Source organism: Leptonychotes weddellii, chromosome 8 (genome assembly GCF_054177405.1).
Source record: "Leptonychotes weddellii isolate Sample4059 chromosome 8, ASM5417740v2, whole genome shotgun sequence".
Taxonomy (NCBI): Eukaryota; Metazoa; Chordata; class Mammalia; order Carnivora; family Phocidae; genus Leptonychotes; species Leptonychotes weddellii.
The window spans coordinates 27,805,522-27,825,064 of NC_138376.1; the positions used below are offsets into that span (position 1 = coordinate 27,805,522).

A 19,543-nucleotide genomic window follows, 5' to 3' on the forward strand; every position below is an offset into this window, starting at 1 on the left:
ACTTGTGTGGACGGGCAGGTACCTGTAAATCAGCTCTAGGCAGGCCAGACTGAGACTGGGGCCCAGGTAGAGGTGTGTGTGCACACATGTGCTGTGCTTACAGTGTTGATTCAAACTCGTCCCTCTGGGACATTCCCCATCATGTGGACTGTCCTGGGGCTGATTCTTAGCAGGTCTGCTGTCTCAGCGGGAGAACAAAACCGAGAAGTCTGAGGAACCTCTGCAGACCATCTTCCTCTCAGGCTGGCTGGGGCAGGGTTGGGGTAGGGCTGGTAGTAGCCGCCCTCCGGCTCTGCCCCCAGCGCCCAGAAGGTGGCAGCATTGCTCCACCCACATAGCCCCTCCTTCACCTCTCGGGTTTTCCTGGAATGGAGTGTGAGGTGGGAGGGGAGAGAGGGGCGGGGGAGGACAGATCTCCCAAGTCTGGGTGGATGTGAGAGTCTCTTCTGGACCTGACTACAACCATTCCACTTCATCCCACAGAGGAAGAACAGACCCATAGGCCTCTCCATCTCCCCTGGAACAAAGGAACAAACCTGCTCTTCCAGGCTTACAGTGGGTTCCTATAGTCTTGGCAGAGGAGTAGCAGGGGGCAGAGGAGTTGGGGGGGGGCAGAGGGGGTGGGAGTGGGTTGTGGGGTGGGGGGGCGGCTCCCTCCCAAAGAACCCTCTTGATCCCCATGACCTGGTGGGGTCCCTGGGCTGTCTGTCCCCTCCTGACCCTGGGACTGGAGGATGGGGCTGGTAAAGGAAGGGAACTTTCTTACCGTAGTTGGAGGCTTTGCTCATCAGGTGGTTTTTCTCCTTCTCCAGAGACTTCCTGTGAGGGGAGAAGGAGTATTATGGCTCAAGCCCTTTTCCGTCCTGAGGGGCAGCTGACACACGGGGGCAAGATGGACGAGGGGAACAAGGGATCTCCCGTGGCAAGGGGTAGGGTGATGGAAGCTCAGGGCCAGGGCCCCAGGATAAATATGAGGGGCTGGGGGAAGGCGGGAGTCCCGGGCAGACACATTACCTGGCCTCTGGGCTCAGCTCCGCCCCACAGAGCCTGGAGTTTACAGCCTCCAGGTCTCTGCGACACTGCGACAGCTTCTCCTCCAGCCCATCGATCTGAAACATACGGCGCAGCCGGCAGGTAAAGATGGGTGACAGAGCCTTAAAACTTCCAAAACAGTTGGGATCCTGGGATGGGGAGGAAGGAGCCTCTAGGAGTCTTCTTGGACAGCGCCCTGCCTCCCCTGGCCCTGGCCCCCCAGCCACTTTGTTTCGCACAGTGGAAACAGCTCGCTCAGCGGCCCCACCCCTCTGGACCAAGCCTGGGTTGGGGACAGACAGGAGCAGTCCCTCAGGCAGCCCTGTCTCCCCAGCACACGCCCCAGCTGCGCCGGCTACACAGGCCTAGCCTAGGATGCAATGAGGGGCTGCCTTTCCTCAGCGCTCCACACACGTCGGGGATGGGGGGATTAGACGTCTAGGGGACAAAAAGCAGAGGTATTTTTTGCATTGACACACTTCTTAAGGTAGTTTTAAGTTGCTAAGAAGATATGTATTTTCCCATGAGAATCAATAAAAATCACTGAGTATAAAAAAACAAACAAACCACAGCTCAAAAGCTTCTTTCTTTCTGACTTGGTTCTTGTGCAAAAACATTATCAAGGCAGCTGTAACTTGTAGGGCAAAATAGCTAAGCTCCTCAAAGGCTGGCTGCCAAAGGTATCAGTTTTCCCATTTGTTTTGATTATAGTTTCAGAGCTGTGTTCTTGGGCAAACAACATGAGTTGTGGGAAAATATTGTGTAAAATACTGGACTGCATTGTCCAAACCTGGTTCCTGGTATCATACATGTGGCTTTGAAAGTTCCTCTGTCTCCAGGTGTCTGTCTCATCGGCCACCTCTCTGGGCCTGGGTCTGTTCCAGTATCTCTGCCCTGTTGGCAGAAGCCCAGATTTCGGTGGGTGGGAAGGTTCAGAGGGCCTTGTGTCCCTCATGGCAGCTGAGTGAATAGTGCTTCAGGTCCTGGGGATGCTTGATTCTCCATCTGACTTCACTTACTCTCACCACATCCCTGGGAGGAATAGCAAATATGACCTCTACTTCACAAATGGGAGCCTAGGATCCCCAAAGGGAATGACTTTTCTGAGACAGACTGGAGTACCTCTCTCCTCATTGGCCTCAGCCAGTTCTTTATCCAGTCCCTTCCAGAAAGGCCCCTGTGGAGACAGTAATCAATGATTTCAAGTGCGGATCCCAGAGTCCCAGGCGGCTGTTCTGGGGCCCGTGTCAGGAGAGATGCACTTGAAGCCTTCTGTCCCTCTCCCTGGCCAGCACCTACCCAGACACTTCTGGGTCGGCCACTGTGCCTTGTCCCATGCCTGCCCCAAATGACACACCATCTAGTCCCTTCCCTACAGCCTCAGCTGGCTGCCAACTCCAGGTGCAGAAGCAGGGCCCTGTGGGAGGGAGCAACTGAGGAGCCCTGAGTTGACTGCCTGGTTAATTGTACCGTTTCTCTGCTAACTGGCACCAAAGATAGGACTGTCCTGGGGAACAGCCTCAGCAAGGAGCTGGGGCCTGTGCCTGGGGATAGTAACAGCCTGATGTGATGGTCAGTGGGGTGGGGATGAGAAGAGCAGGTGCTTCAGGCCACCACATGGCCCACTTGTCACAGCAGCACGCTCAGCCCAGCCCCTGGGGACCGTGCCACCCCATGGTGTAGAAACCACAGGCAGGGCACCAAATTCCACACTAGGTCCCAAAGCTTAATTCTTTTTTTTTTTTTTAAAGATTTTATTTATTTATTTGAGAGAGAGAGAACACATGAGAGGGGATAGGGTCAGAGGACAAAGCAGACTCCCTGCCGAGCAGGGAGCCTGATGCGGGACTCGATCCAGGGACTCCAGGATCATGACCTGAGCCGAAGGCAGTCGCTTAACCAACTGAGCCACCCAGGCGCCCCCAAAGCTTAATTCTTGAAGTGCTACCTCCTCCACAAGGCCTTCTCTGCTCCCCTCGGCTGGAGAGGTACCACATCCTCCCCTTGGCAGATGAACCAGGCCTTCTCTCCTAAGGCTGACAGCACACTAGGTCATTCCAGCTAGGAGCGTCCTACCTCACCTTCCTAGACTCTGGGACCCCTAGGGCCTATGGTGTAAACTCGTAGCCCAGGGATCGAGTGTCACCCAGATTGGCCCATTCCACTTGTGTGACTGCCTGGCTCCTAAGGATGCCTGACTTTGTAGCTCCTATCCTAGAATGGTGGCCATCAGTCTCTCCTTTGTGGTCACCGCAAGGCCTGGCCTGCTGCAGTCTGTGTGTGTAGCCATGGAGGAATGACTCAGGTTGGACATGGATGGGGCTGAGGAGCTAGGGACAGATCTAGACCTCACGTAGCAACTTGAGCCTGAAACCCTCCCTTAGTGCCCAAAGCTCGAAGCAGCTAGGAGAAACAACTATACTTGCACACAGATTATGTGCTTTGTGGATAACCCAGTGCAAATCTTTAGTCCTAGGTTAGATTTTTTCCTGCAGCCCCTTGGGCCAAGTCCTAGTTCACATGTCATTCTGGGGAGAAGCAGCTTGGGGATTTCCATCCCTAAACACCTCTGGAAGGCTACCAGGTGCCCAGACAAGTGGTAATTGGCCCAGAACAAGGCTGGGAACTCATGCTAAGCAAAATCTTTAAATTGAGGTTGGCAAACCACAAGTGGCCAAGCCAATCTGCCTTCGTGCTCTGGGCAGGGCCTGTGGAGCGGGCAGTCGGAGGCCTTTATCTGAACAAGCCCAATTTATCTGCAGTTCCACTGAATATCCCCACTTTCATTTACCACTTTTTAATGAGGCTTAAACGGACGAACACAAATCAAGGTTTTAGGGACTCAAGTTCTAACCTCCCTCTATGAATATTTATGTCCTGCTGACAGCTCTCTCTGATTCCCTTCTAAATAGCAAGTTCCCCTTTTTGTAACCCAGCTGCTTGATGTGGGCTGAGTGAGGGGAGGCTGAGACTGTCAGGAAGCTCTTCAATAGGCCACAAACCCGTCCTCAGAAGGTGACCCCGCTGGCAGTCAAACACCCTGCAGCAGAAGCTGGCTCTCGAGCAGCTATAATAATGGGTGCAAAGATTCAGAGTGACCTGGCTGCGGCAGGGAGGGAAGGTCAGGATGCATCTTTTAGTTGTGACTGGGGTCAGGAGTGGTGCCTACAGAGTGGGGCTGGCTCAAGATGGGCCAGAAATGGGGGAGAGGACCCAGAAAGTGGGCCTTAAAGGCAGCCCCTCCGTGGGTTTTCAGTCAACTCTCGATGGCATGCATGTGGATTATGCACTTCGCAGATTCCTCAGTGCAAATCTATATAGTCCTTGGGTAGCTTTCTCTCAGCCGCGAGGCTAAAGGCAATAGAGGACAATATAGCCAGGACAGGAGAGAGGGCACAGGGTTAGGACCAGAATAAGAAGACAAATGTCAGGAAGATTCTAAAAACATAGGGTCAGAGCTGGGCAAGCAGTTCGGAGCCCAGTGCCCAGAAGCCTGAAATTGTGGGTCCTGAGAAGTGTGGTAATGAGAGGATGGGCTGTAATCAGGTGCCTCAGCTTGCTGCTCACTTGCCCTCTAAAGGACTTCCTTAATTCTATGCCTCATTTTATTCATGTGTAAAATGAAGTTAATGTTTCATATTTCAAAAAGTTGTGAGGATGCTATGAGGCGATATGTGTAAGGTGCTTAGAACAGTGCTGAACACACTCATAGTAATTATGAGTTAAGTAAGTGTGTGCTGTCATTATTAGCAAAGGATGGTTTTCACTGGTTCTTTGGGGAACAGAAAGAAAAGTGAGTTAATGTGAGGTTAGAGTAAGAGAAGGAGACAGAAGTGGGGGTGTGTGATGGAGAGGAATCGCCACTCATCACTGGCTGGCAGCAGCGGCAAGGAGAGACCATCTAGCTGGGATATGGCCATCCTGAGTCTATGGAGGGGTTCAGCAGTGGGGTTGGGGGGTAGGGGGCCCGCAGGGTAGCCTATCAGAACAGCACTGCCTCTGAAGTTAGCTGGCTCAGAACACAGCATGCTGGGAACCTCATGTTCCTGCCTGGGGATGAAGCTGGGCTGGGCTCGGCTCCGGAGCCAGCACCAACTTGCTGAGGCTGCGCCTGGTGGCACCCGACGATGAGGTCCGGAGCAGTGTCTAAGGGCAGACAGACTCAGTGCAGTCTGCGTGTGAATGGGCATCTGAGGAGACACGGAATGGCAGGCGGGGCCTGGCAGATGGAGACCATGTTTACCCACACCGTGGCTCTGCAGGGAGCAGGAATGTGAAGCCCCAGGACTAAGGCAGAAAGAGGCCCCACCAAAGAGACTGGACCAACTCTAGCAGGGAGAGAAGGTTACACTCTGGAGGCCACAGAGGCTCCCAGGACTCCTGCCCAACAGGCTGGATACAGGGTCAACAGGCAGAAGAGTGTGGCTGGCCCAAGAGCGGCTCAGGTGCGGAGACTTTCCTGGAGCCATCGGGGGCAGCACTGCCGGCCGGGACCATCCGCGGCAAAGCGCTAACAGCCGGGGTGGGGACTGAGCCGAGGCACTCATTCAGGCATAGTGTGGGAGCGAGAGTGGCTACCCCCAATGTAAAGTTACAGTACAACATATCCGCGCATTACATGTGTATTCAGGAGACCAAGTGTCCCGTTTTTATACAGGGACAAAGGACACCGCGTCTCTTGGAGATGATGGTGAGCAGGTGAAGCATGGCTGCAAAGGGACACAAGAAGTCAGAAAGGTGGTGGTGTGAGCTCTCTACCAGTTAGCAAACTGTGCCTTCTGGCACTTCACACACAGTTGAGGGCTTGGTAGGTGTGAAAACGCACGTGCCGTGGTTCAGGGGACCGAGAGGTAGGTGGTAAGTGTGCAGGGTGTCCTGGTAGGACAGCTGGTTCTTCACCCCGAGCCCAGACCATGGGGACTGCTGGTCTGAGCCCAGAAAGGAAGACGCAGAGTGGGAGGGAAAAAGTATATAAGGCAGAGAGTGGGAAGGAGCTGAAGGTCCCAGAGGAGGCCCTGGATCGGGGATCCAGGAAGTCTGCACTCCATCAGGAAAGGCCCACGAGTGATTCTACTGCACACAGGATGAGACCCGCTGCCCTTCTGCCCCACGCACGGACTGGGCAATCAGAGCCTGGAGCCTGGTGGGCGGCTTCGAGAGTGGGCAGAAGAGCAGGCTCAGTGAGAAATTTAGGACCAAGGGTTCTCCACGGCGGGGGGGAGGCATTTCCCGCATAAGAATGTGAAGTTCTGAAGTCAGCCCAGCAGGCAGCAGGCAGTCGAGGTCCGCAGAGGCCCCACCCCAGCCAAGTGGGGCCGCAGATCCTGTGGGAAGGTGCCAAGGGAAGCGAGGGCTTCTCCATTTCCAGTCACCAGGGGCAGAGACTTCCTGCAGCCCTCCTCAAGTGCCCTTCAGATGCGGCTCCGAGTGCCGCGTGCTTCACGTGCTGTACCTGCTGGTCAGGAGCCCTGTGCTAGCTAAGCAAAATCCCCTCTGCCAGCTGACTTGGGGAATAACACCTTATTCTCAGAGCTTTAGGGAAGTCTCCCTGGGGTCCCATAACGCCATAAAACCACTGTGTTAAGAGAAACTGTAAAATTCGTCTGAAATCCCCGTGAGGCATCTTTTCAGGAGTGTGGAGCCTCCTGGAATCGAAACCCCGAGTGAGGCCTCTTTGGCGATGGTGAACCCGAGTGCCAGCTCACGCACGGATAACTGCCCAGCACACCGGTCAGGTCAGGCCCCATGGGGGTTTGGGGGCCCGCTCCAGGTCTGGCGGCTACCGGGCCCTCGTGCACAGCTCGTATCCTGCTGACAGGCACGAGCCACACTCCCTGCTGCAGGTGCTCCTACTGAGGGTGGCTGAATGGTGCTCCCGTGAGCATCTTGACAGCCTGGGAGGTGGCTCCCACCCACCCCAAGCCACTGTCTAGGGCCAGGCTTTCTTCTGGGAAAGTGCAGAAAGCACCCTCAGGACTTAGAGCTCTGGGTTATGCAGGCCACTCTGCTTTCTGGTTTAGGAAGTTATTTCTGGTTTTCCCAGCCTGGCTCTCAAGAGCTTCTGGCCAGTGACTGCCAGAAGTTGCTGGAACAGGTTAACTCAGGAGTCAGGCAGTGGTCATGGGGCATATCCTACAGCTGCCTGGCCAGGTACTTGCTAATAAAGAGCATGGTGTGGGGGTAGCTAGATGGCACAGCACAAGTCAAAGCAACTTCCAGAAGCCAAAAGTCCACGCAAAACTAAACCACACTACCAGCAGCAGCCAGCACTTCTATAGCTTGCACTGTATGCCAGGCACTGTTCTCAGCACCTCACTCACAGAATGCTCACAATAACCCTATGAGGGGGTAGGAGTAGCATCAGTCAGCGGTCCCCCCTATCTGCTGGGAACACGCTCCAAGACCCCAGTGGATGTCTGAAACCAGACAGTACTGAACCCTGTATGTGTATATATATATATATATATATAATGTTTTTTCCTATACACACATACCTATGATAAATTTATGTATTAGATACAGTAGGAGATTAACAATAGCTAATAATAAAACAATTACAACAAAAGGCCATATATAAAAGTTATATGAATGCAGTCTCTCAAAATATCTTACTGTACTGTATTCACCCTTCCTGTGCTGATACGAGGTGAAAAATGCCTACGTGATGAGGTGATATGAGGTGAAGGACGTAGGCACTGTGACACAGCGTTAGGCTGCCATCCACCTCTGACAATATGTCAGAAGGGGGATCATCTGCTTCCAGGCTGAGCTGACTGCGGGTAACTGAAACCTCGGAAGGTAAAACCATGGATAAGGGGGAGCTCCTGTATTCACCTTTTGCAGATGAGGAAGCTCGGGCCATGGAGATGAAGTCATTTGTCCGGGGTCACAGCGGGTACATGGGGGGGGGCTGGGCAGTCCGAGTCTGTGCTGTTAGCTGCCGCCCCACATACTGGCCCTAAGCCACTCAGCTCCTGGGAGTAACCACCACTCCTCGTACCCCAGGCCAGGCGCGTTGTGGCAGCTTCGTGTAGGCTACCGATGTCTGCGTCAACTCTGCAAAGAAGGGACCGTTTCCGTTTTAGAGAGAAGCAAACTCCCAGTGTAGATTTTAAGCAAGGTCATGTAATTGGGAAGTGGCAGAATTGAGGGTCTGAGTCTGAGGTTTTCCTGCGTCAGAGCTTATGTTCTTTCCAACACTTCAAGCTCTTTCTCCAAAATCCCTCATGAAAACAGTCATGACGAAGAAGGGTTCTGTGGAACAAAGCCATTCCACATCTCAGTCGAAGCCAATCTAAGCTTGCTGATCTGCTTTCAACAGATTCTCTACTCTGAATAATCTGTACAAGGGCTTTGCCTGCTCTCTGTCCAGGTAACAGATACTCTCTGTCAGGGAAGAACCCGACGGAAATCTGCTTGGAGACAGTGAGACGGGAGCAGAGCGCCTGTCCTCATGTTGAAGGCAATTACCGCCCCCCTCAACTTCCGGCTTCTCAAACATCCCTGGCACCCTCCCCCAGATTGCCTAAACTGCCACAGCACCCTCCAAAATTCACACAAAACAGACCCTTTTGAGAAGGAGAAAGGTGAGCTAGGTAGGCTGGAGAAGCCCTTCTTTCCCCAGTGGGTAGCAAGGCCTTTCTTTTCACGTGCCAACTCAGCTGTTTTATCTCCAGCCCCAGCAGCCTGGGAACTGGATTTCTGGAAATTTTCACACGTCAGGGAGGCCCCAGGACATTATGGGTAAAGAGGCCAGAACACCTGTCCAGATGGTCTGTGGCAAGAGCACTGGGGCTTTCCATCTGAGGCCGTCAGGCCACATAGCCAAGTCACATGAGGGTCATGAGCCTTGATTTGCCAAGTGACCAGCCTCAAACCCCAAAGGGCCGATTGCCCTGACACTGCTGAAGGGATGTTTTCCTGTGGAGGAGGCTCAGGGCTCTGTGGGGACAGAAGACAAAAACCTCCATCCATGTCTCCACCAATCATCAGAAGTTTGTCTCCCAGGCTGAGCAGATGAAGACCGTAAACCTCCCCAGTTTTTAATCAAGGAACAATTTTTAGGAAAAGCAGAGAGCCAAAGGGCTTGTCATTTCTCTGGAGACTCACAGCCCCCTCCTCCACCGCCCCAGGTCAGGCACATGAGGGGCCCTGATGAAACGCTTGCAATTGGGACCTTGTGAGACCTTCTGGCGTGCTGAGCAGCTCTACAAGGAGAGCCACGTCAGTCCTTGCCTGAAGCCTTCAGCTGTCCCTGGGCCAGAACGTTGTTTGGGATTTGTTTTCTCCTCTTTCCCCCAATATAAATTTTTTTGATAAATTAGCAAAAGCTTCTTCATCGCTGAAAGGCTCAAAGCACTATTCAAGAGCTGGCATCCACCCCATGCCTTACGAATTCATTAATTAAGATGCTGGCAAACAGCCACTCCACACATGCTGACATCCAGCCGTGTTAGGTAATGAGGTTTTAGTCTCCTGACCCCCGTCAAGTGGAATGGAGCCAGACACAGGCTGCCGAGAGAAATCACCTGCCCGATGGCAACCTGTCGCTTGCGCGTGGCAGCAGGTGAGGCTCATTTAATGGTCAGCGACCCTTGCGGTGTCTGCATGCCATGAGCCCTCCTCCCAGCCCCTGGACGGGTGGCTCCCCCGCAAGGTGGTGTCCAACTGTCTGCCCCACGGTGGCCTCCTAACCTCTGACCAGTGAACCACTCAACGGGGCCCAGACGGCAGGGGCGAGGGTTCAAGTGCTTCCTCCAGCCACTCAAGCCAATTCAGTAAATATTTATTGATGGTCTACTAAGCTGCTTCTGCCCCTTGTCTTAGAAAATTGCTAGATGCCCCCCAGCCTTGTGCACAGCCTGTTCCAGAACTGTGACTCTCTTCATCTTTGCGTTGGAGGAGGTGACGAAGAGGACGTGACCACCGGTTAACCTGAGCCCGGGACCAGGGCAATCGGAGGCTCCTGATCCCTCCACTGACCTTGGAATGTACATTCTGCCCACTGTTCCCACAGTGGGAGCTGTTCCAAGGACATAGCCTTGAGAGACCATGTGTTATGGAGACCATCTGGACAGTATACGTGACTGAACCCAGTTAAGGCCTCTACACAAACTTTGAAGATTTGGCGGGCGGATGCGGAGGTCTATTCCTCTTACTCACTGCCCAAGACAAGCCTCACCTGTAAGTTCCCTTGCTTATTAAACCTGCCTCTGGAGTCACTTGCCTCTTTCTTGGGTCTCTCTCTGTCCTCCATGGAAGGGGGCCAGTTTGCAAACCAACAACTTGGTGCTTCTGCCTCCCTATGCAGAGAGCTTACAGCAGTGGCTTATACTGAACAAATAATTACAACATCAAGGTTCTTTCCTCTTGTGCTCATCCTGCCTAGGTAATTTTCTCCCCTCAATTTACCACCTCTTTTTCTGGTTAGGATTCTGGTGAATTTAAATGACTCCCATTCACTTTATTCCCTATAGCAGATACTATTATTTGGCCAACACAACACTGATTCCTAACCCCTCTTCCTTTGCCCACCTTCACTACAGAGGTTAGAAAAGCTCAAGAGATGCTTTCCCATACTCATTGCAGCCAGAGATGGTCATGATCCAGTTCTGGCCAATGAGATGTTCCAGAAGTCAGCTGGAAGACTCCTGGGGCAGCTTATGCTTTTCTGATAAAAGGGACTCCTGGGTGGCTCAGTCAGTTAAGCGTCTGCCTTCAGCTCAGGTCATAATTCCAGGGTCCTGGAATTGAGCCCCACATCGGGCTCTCTGCTCAGCAACCAGTCTGCTTCTCCCTCTCCCTCTGTGAGCTCTCTCTCTCAAATAAATAGTCTAAAAAAGAAAAAAAAGGGACAGTGTTGTAATCCCTTTATCCTTCTTCCTGACTTAAAGTTGGATATGATGACTGGAGCTGTGGCAGCTATCTTGTGAATATGAGGAAACAGCTAAGAGAATGCAGAAATACCAGCCTTGAATTAGCTGAGCTTTTGAACCAAGGCCAGTGGCCATTTACCTCCAAATTTGTTACGGGGAAGAAGGTATATTCCTATTTACTTAGGTCAGCTTTCTGTACCTTGTAAAGTTTCCAAACTGACAGATTTTTGTACTAGGGACCAGATCTAACCCAGTTATCCCTCTTAAGATGTCAGCTAAGACACCACACACCTGTTAAGACCCACTGGCTGTTAAAGCATCTGAAAACACCAAGCTGAATGGTCTAGCTGTGAAAGAAAAGTACAATGACCAAGTAACAGCTCATTACTATCAGAGGTTACAAAAACAGAAACAGGGTTTACATCAGCCAAAATCCTATCAGTTAAGACCGAAATGCAGCCTTTCCCTCCTTCCACACATTAAAATCAGCAAAGCTGGTGATTTCTCATCTGAATGCTCTCTCATTATTCTCTGAGAGTTAGAATTAACTCTCAGAAGCTAAACTCGTAGCCAGTCTTTTCCAACTCTGAGATCTTACAGGGTGGCAAATGAGTTGGAATAAAAAGACCTTAAGAGGAGACATGAGTGGAGGCTGCTAGGGGGTGCCTTGGTTGTCCTGGGAGGTGACTGCCCGGGACAGCTGGCCCAAGCCAGCCCTTGGGGTGAGTGCTGCCTGCTTGGTAATTGCTTCATTACAACAAGTGGAGACTGTTTGCAGGTGCTGAGATCACTCACTTGTGGGGGTTTTATTGCACTCGTCAGATTACAAACATTTTGATTAAATCACCACTTCACTGGCTCTGAGCACATGACTTTTAATAAGAGGACAATATCCACTGCTACTGAGCATCAGTGTACATTCAATACTCAGATCTGTTGGGGGCAACGGAGGAACAGGTGGGGAGACAGCCAGATGCCAAGCTTTTTCTAAGGTGCAGTTATAGATCTCGAATCTTAGAATATCCAAGCAAAAAGTAACCTTAGAGACCAAGATCACAAATGTAAATATCTACATTGGTATTGATAGGATTAAAAAAAAGGGTGAATGTGACTGGTAAATGCACTAGGAGAGCATTTGTCCACCAAATTTAAAACATTTTAGAAACCTGTGTCAGCCAAACAAAAGACCTCTGTGATCTGTATTTGGATCATGGTCAATGAACTTATAACCCCTGATGAAATTCAAGGTCTTCATGTTACAGAAAAGGAAACTAAGTCCGAACAAGGGGGCTGGACTTAGCCATGATGGAAGACTGCAAAAGAACTATAAAGGCTACTAATAAGGGCACTGTTTGTTGCTTATCTCCACCTTGAGCAAGGCGTGTGCTACGTATTTCACACATATGGTCTCCTTAAAACACACCTGAGTCTGGGAAAGCATCTCTTGAGCTTTTCTAACCTCTGTAGTGGAGGTGGGCAAAGGAAGAGGGGTTGGAGACCCACTGGCTGGTATTTTACACATACGGTATCCTCAAAACCACACTTGAGGTTACAAATCAAAACCACAATGAGATACCACCTCACACCTGTCAGAATGACTAAAATTAACAACTCTGGAAACAACAGGTACTGGCGAGGATGCAGAGAAAGGGGAGCCCTCTTGCACTGTTGGTGGGAATGCAAACCGGTGCAGCCACTCTGGAAAACAGTATGGAGGTTCCTCAAAAAATTAAAAATAGAACTACCCTATGACCCAGCAATTGCATTACTAGGTATTTACCCAAAGGATACAAACATAGTGATTCGAAGGGGCACCTGCACCCCAATGTTTATAGCAGGAATGTCCACAATAGCCAAACTATGGAAAGAGCCCAGGTGTCCATCAACAGTTGAATGCATATAGATGTGGTGTGTGTACATATACACACACAATGGAATATTACTCGGCCATCAAAAGAATGAAATTTGGCATTTGCAATGACGTGGATGGAACTAGAGGATATTATGCTAAGCGAAGTCAGTCAGAGAAAGACAAATACCCTATGATTTCACTCATGTGGAATTTAAGAAATAGATGAACACAGGGGAAGGGAAGGAAAAATAAGATAAAAACAGGGAGGCAAACCGTAAGAGATGCTGAACTATAGGAAACAAACTGAGGGTTGCTGGAGGGGAGGTGGGTGGGGGGATGGGGTAACTGGATGATGGGCATTAAGGAGGGCACTTGACATAATGAGCACTGGGTGTTATATCCAGCCAATGAATCACTAAATTCTACCCCTGACACTAATAATACAGTATATGTTAACTAAATTGAATTTAAATAAAGAATTAAAAAAAGCCACCACACTTGAGGTAAAGTGCAATCTGCAGTAGAGACTGCAGGCTGTCCACTAAACATGCTAGGCCCTTCTTCCACAGGGACTGAGCTGTAGCTGGGCACGTGGCCTCCTAGCCAATGAATGCATTTCCCAGCAGCCCCTTGCAGTTGGGTGAGGTCTAGAGTCTTATCTCGCATCTTTGCCAACGGCAAGTGGGCACTCTGGGCCTATGACTTTTTTTTTTCTTAAGATTTATTTGAAAAGAGAGAGAGCGCATGCAAGCGAGCATGTGAGTGGGGGGAGGGCAGAGGGAGAGAGAGAATCTCAAGCAGACTCTCCACTGATCCCATAACCCACAATATCACGACCTGAGCTGAAATCACGAGTCAGATACTTAACTAACTGAGCCACCCAGGCGCCCCTGGGCCAACGACTCTTAAGACAGTGATGCTTGGGGCGCCTGGGTGGCTCAGTCGTTAAGTGTCTGCCTTCGGCTCAGGTCATGATCCCAGAGTCCTGGGATCGAGCCCCGCATCGGGCTCCCTGCTCAGCGGGAAGCCTGTTTCTCCCTCTCCCACTCCCCTCCTTGTGTTCCCTCTCTCGCTGTGTCTCTCTCTGTTAAATAAATAAAATCTTTAAAAAAAAAAAAAGACAGTGATGCTTATGCTTCCTTCACTCTTTCCCTGCCAGTGGACACGTCAATGGGATGTGACTTAGTTTCATTCATGAGGTGACATTAAGGCACTAAGGGATGGCAGCGTCACAAGATGAGGGGAATATGGCAGAACCACTCAAGACCAGGAATTGGCAAACTACAGCCTAGGGGTCAACTACAGTCCACTGCCTTTTTTTTTTGTAAATAAAGTTTTATTGGAACACAGCTACACCCATTAATTTACATATTGTCTATGGTTGCTTTCGTGCTAAGATAGCTTATCTAAGCATAGTTGATGCTCCTTATTTATGGTAGTTATGTTCTGTAAAGTTGCTGCCAACAATGAATTAGCAAATACTGAAGCAGGTCAGATTCCTATGAGCCTCCGGTCACAACAATTTTATCAAGTGATCAATACAAAACCTTGTTTTTTGTGTGTTTCTGTTCAGAGACCTTATTTAATATATATTACTGATTCATGAAGAGTGAACTCACAGCCAGCAGCACAGCACTATAACTCAACTCCGAACAAAGCCTATCTAACATATATCTCTGTAAGGCAAACACAGCCTTCTTGCACTTTAGGAAAACTAGACAGCACTTTAGCACTACACCTGAGGGCCATTTTAAGCAATAAAATCACCAACAAAAAGCACACAGACACAAAAAACATGGCACTAAATAGACCACAAAAAGGACACCTGTTTATAGTATAAGCTGAAATAAGATGGCAGAGCGTTATTTTGTTCGACCTTAGCTGCGCCTCAGGTGACTCAAATTTTTCACAGGTTTGTGAATTACTGCAAAAGCACTGCAAGTACTGATTTGGGGGTTACAAATACATTTTAGCAGGAAGGCAAATTCACAAATACAGAATCCGTGAATAATTAGGATTAACTGTAGTTACAACAGAGACCATATGGCCCACAAAGCCTAGAAATGTACTATCAGGCCATTTAAAGACAACATCTGTCAATCCCTGCTCTACCCTATTAGAAAAAAATAAACTTTCTGAAGCCACTGAATTTTAGGGTTTCTCTGTTACAGCAGCTTATTTTGTCCTGATCAGGTTATAAAGTCTATGCTTTTCCCACCACACAGTGCCACCTCATTCTACCACTCAAATTCTCTTTTAGAGGGAGGTTCGTATTTCCACCAACCTTTTTTTTTTGTATCAGGTAGGCCAATATTTCTCAGGGGTGGTACTAAAACCTCCTGCAACAGCACGGGTGCGTGTAGCTGGTCAAAAATGCAGATTCCTGGGCGCCTGGGTGGCTCAGTTGGTTAAGCGACTACCTTCGGCTCAGGTCATGATCCTGGAGTCCCTGGATCGAGTCCCGCATCGGGCTCCCTGCTCGGCAGGGAGTCTGCTTCTCCCTCTGACCCTCCCGACCCTCCCCCCTCTCATGTGCTCTCTCTCTCAAATAAATAAATAAAAAATCTTTAAAAAAAAAAAAATGCAGATTCCTGGGGGTGCTTGGCTCTGGCTCAGTCGGTAGAGCACGGGACTCTCAATCTCAGCTTCGCGGGTTCAAGCCCCACGTTGGGTATGGAGTCTACTTAAAAAAATGCAGATTACTCGTTGAAAACGTACATCCGAAGTCTTACTGAATTACTCGGGGTGGGAGACAGTTCAACTCTCCATTTTTAACAAGCTCTGCAAATTATGCTTAATGCATTCTGAAGTTTGAGAACTACTGAACTGGCAGTAAGCTCACGAAGACTATCCCCCTGTAGCTCTCTGTTAACTACCGGGACAGTAATCGAGGGAACTGTAACACAGAAGAAAGAAGACGCAGTAGAGGGCAAATCACCTGTGCTGCATCTCAGCTCCCCCATTGCTTCAGCCTGGGCTCTGCCTGAAACCTCAGTTTCCCCATCGGTTTAAAACTCTCACGGGCTTGTAGGGAGGGCTGACTGAGAATGCAAATAAAGTACCACGTCGCAGTTGCTCAATCTGCCTCAATTTTCTTTCCCTTCCACATGCAGTACATTATTTTTAAGCTCTTTGGGAACGTCATCATTCCAGAATTCTCTACAAACTCCCACAGATTCCCTAAGTAATTTCCTGGCTACGAGCTTCAGTACCCCAGAGGAAAAATTTCCCATCTCAGGGGATGTGTAAGCCATTTGGTAATATGCTAAATAATATGGGCTCTCTCACTTTTGGGGGGCCCTCAGCCACAGGTATCTACCCTTCTGGGGTGCCCAAACCTCGAGGGCCCGCCCCTTTTGCGTCCTCTTCAATCACACGTCTCCCCTCGGGGCCTCCTTATTTCCGCGTCCCGTCCGCTTCGGGGCTTCCTCTTCACCTCCACGGCTCCTCCCCTGTGGAGGTCCCCTCACCTCTGTCCCCACCTCTGGTGCCCCCTCGGGCTCTCCAAACTCCATTTCCCCCATCCCGCCCTCACCTTCGGGTACCCCATCGGACGCTCTCGCGCCCCTCGCGTCCCTCTCCCAAACCCGAGTCGCCCTCACTTCCTCCCCTCAGCCCCTCCTCCAACCTGTCGCCAGGCCGACCCACTGTACCCCGCCGCGGGGAGAAGGCAGCGAACGACGAGGCCCACCCCCCACTTATCCCCTCACCTCCAGAGCGACGCCCAGATTCTCCCGCTTCTTTTTGGTCATGTTACTTGCCGGGATCCCCCAGTCATTATTGGACGCACCCACTGGCGGCAGCACTCATGCGCCAACCTCGTACTTCCCTCTCATTGGCCGCAGGGGCGGCGGGAGGTGGGGCCACTGGAGGTCACCACCTCGTTGAGGGGCGTGACCAGCTTGGCGCGGCCATGTTTATGAGGGGCAACCTCTAGTTTGAGGTCTCTGGCGAGGTGGGGAGAGGAGGATTAGATTGGCCCGGGAGGAACAATGGCCCACCGTCCAGAGTTGGGGCTGCTCCTTTCTTTCCTCGTTCAAAACCATTTTACATCACGGAGACATTTTTTTTCCACCCCATCTTATCCTTCTGTACCCTTCATCCTTTTAGTGACCACCCTACTTATTTTAAGGCCATCCCCTATGCCCCGTTCAAATTCTGTCCAATATTTAAGGCCCATCCTGAAGCATTGTTTCCCCAGGAAGACCCACCTTGAGCCTCTTGGCTCTGTGGGCTTTGATAATGACCTGTGGGTATTCCTTTTTTTTTGGTCATGTGTTCTTACTCATTTGTATTGTTTTATTGTAAGAACCACCTACAGGGGCTCCTGGTTGGCTCAGTAGGTGGAGCATGTGACTCTTGATCTTGGAATTGTGAGTTCAAGTCCCATCTTGGGTGTAGACATTGCTTTAAAAAAAACAACAAAGAACAAAAAACCTGCCTACAAACATCACAGAAAACTTATAAATGAAAAGTAACACTCGTTCTCCTACCACTCTTAACACAGTTCCTATCTTTGTTCCTGTGTATTCCCTTCTAGGCTTGGTCTCAGATATAGTATTCTACACTCTTGTAATCCTATTGTACAGTACACTGTAGACCTATGTCCTTAGAGGTTTTTTTGTTTTGTTTCGTTTTTAAGATTTTATTTATTTATTTGACAGAGAGAGAGAGCACGAGCAGGGGGAGAAGCAGGCTTCCGGCTGAGCAAGGAGCCCAACGTAGGCCTCAATCCCAGGACCCTGAGATCATGACCTGAGCCGAAGACCGACGCTTAACCGAATTAGCCACCCAGGCACCCCCTTTAGAGATGTTTTAATTGTGACCCTATGATACAAAGTACTATGGGTATTTTGGCCCAGTTATCCATATAAGCGAAACTAGTTTCCTGATAAACACCTTTACCACCTGTGATGTACTCTGATATTTTCTATTCTAGTCTATTTCATTTAAAAAAAGAGTTGGTGGCAGGAGACCTATTAAGTTTATTTCACGACCCATTAATGGATACTGAATTGCAATTTAAAAACCAGCCATAGGGGCACTTAGGTGGCTCAGTCGGTTAAGCGTCTGCCTTCGGCTCAGGTCATGGTCCCAGGGTCCTGGGATCTAGCCCCGCATTGGGCTCCCTGCTCAGTGGGGAGCCTGCTTCTCCCTCTGCCTCTCCCCCTGCTTGTGTGCATGCTCTCTTTCTCTGTCAAATAAATAAATAAATAAAATCTTGAAAAAAAACAGTCATAGACAATTTCTCATGTCTTTCAAATCATCCTTTGTAAAAGATAGCTGTATATACTGCCAAGTGAGTCATACCATTCTTGTATTAGACATTATTCTATGGGACCTTACTTCCAAAAAATGCCAAAGCAAACATCTTTGTGTACATAGATCTTTAAGGTAAATTCACACAAGTGGAATTATTGGGTCAAAGTGTATGATACCAGAATCAAACACCTTATTTCTGACCTCTCTATTGGAGCTTGTGTTTCTGTGTGTGAATGATAACCCTGACTCAAGGTCTGGGGGGTGGGGGAAGGTTTTCAGATCTGTGTTCTCTTCTTGATAGAGTCATTGAGTAATGGAGCTGGAGAGGACCTGAGATATCATCTCGCCTGGCCCAACTGAGGCCCACAGAGGGAAAGTGTAGTAGATTCTGTCTGAACAGGAAGCAGGCTGTTGAGCAGTTGTTTAGAGCAGTTCTCAGCTTAACACCCAGCACAGGAAAAACTTGCTCAAGAACATTGTCCATCAACCGTCAATCAACAGCATTTATTGTCAGAACACTCTTCACAGCATTGGTTCCAATCCCAGAAAAACCAGACTTTGTACTTCCCAATTATCACAGGCACAGGCCCAGGGGAGGTGAGAAGAGAGGGGAAAAACACTGTGTTCTTTTAGAAGTGGCTTCTTATGCATTTGTTTGGCACCCAGAAAAAGCCATGGAGATCTAAGTGGGCTTCGGTCCCTTGTCTCCCCCCAGCATTCCCCTGTGAAATATTGGGCAAGCTGTCATCTTTCTTTGGAAGAGCCTCAGATTTTCCACACCAGACCTTGTCCCGTGGTTCTGGTAAGGGGACAAATACTTGAAATTGGGCTGGAATAAGAGCATATGTGGGTTGTAGCGTAAGGGGAGTGAGGGAGACCGACCTGGACTCCAGTCCCCAGCTCTGCCACTTAGCAGTGGTGTGACTGGGGACATGACACTTATGTTTCCTGAACTATAATTTCCCATGCCTGCAAAACGAAACGAGCTCATGAGGCCAGGCTTGTAGGGTCATCGCGAGAATTACGAAGTGGTCGGTGCTGTGCTTTGTGAATGACCAGCAGGGACCCAGCAGGATTGATGCATCTGCTGTCAGCTTTCTTTCTTTTTTTTTTTTTTTAAGATTTTATTTATTTATTTGAGAGAGAGGGAATGAGAGAGAGCACACATGAGAGGTGGGAGGGTCAGAGGGAGAAGCAGACTCCCCGCCGAGCAGGGAGCCCGATGCGGGACTCGATCCCGGGACTCCAGGATCATGACCTGAGCCGAAGGCAGTCGCTTAACCGACTGAGCCACCCAGGCGCCCCTGCTGTCAGCTTTCTAGTATAGGGTTTTGTTTAGCAACTGTTGCCATTTGTATTTTTTGGTTATTATTTTGATACTGGTTTTGATCAGCTTTGACACTGTTGTAAAATACCTGTTGCTAGGAGTTTGGGGCAAATACTTGGGTGGTTTCCTGCTATCAAGTGGGTTCACAGCAAAAGGCAGCCCCCAACATACACAACATACACAAATGTCTCTCTG

At 49.9% G+C, this 19,543-nt stretch overlaps 1 non-coding gene across 1 annotated transcript; it reads right to left on the reverse strand.

Moving 5' to 3' along the window:
- Nucleotides 1-553: 553 nt before the first annotated feature.
- Nucleotides 554-16,582, reverse strand: LOC102729045 (uncharacterized). Its single transcript, XR_014147362.1, has 3 exons — nucleotides 16,470-16,582; nucleotides 1,015-1,109; nucleotides 554-819 (listed from the first exon to the last, which is right to left on the reverse strand). It is a non-coding gene; the product is annotated as an uncharacterized LOC102729045 (transcript).
- Nucleotides 16,583-19,543: the final 2,961 nt, after the last annotated feature.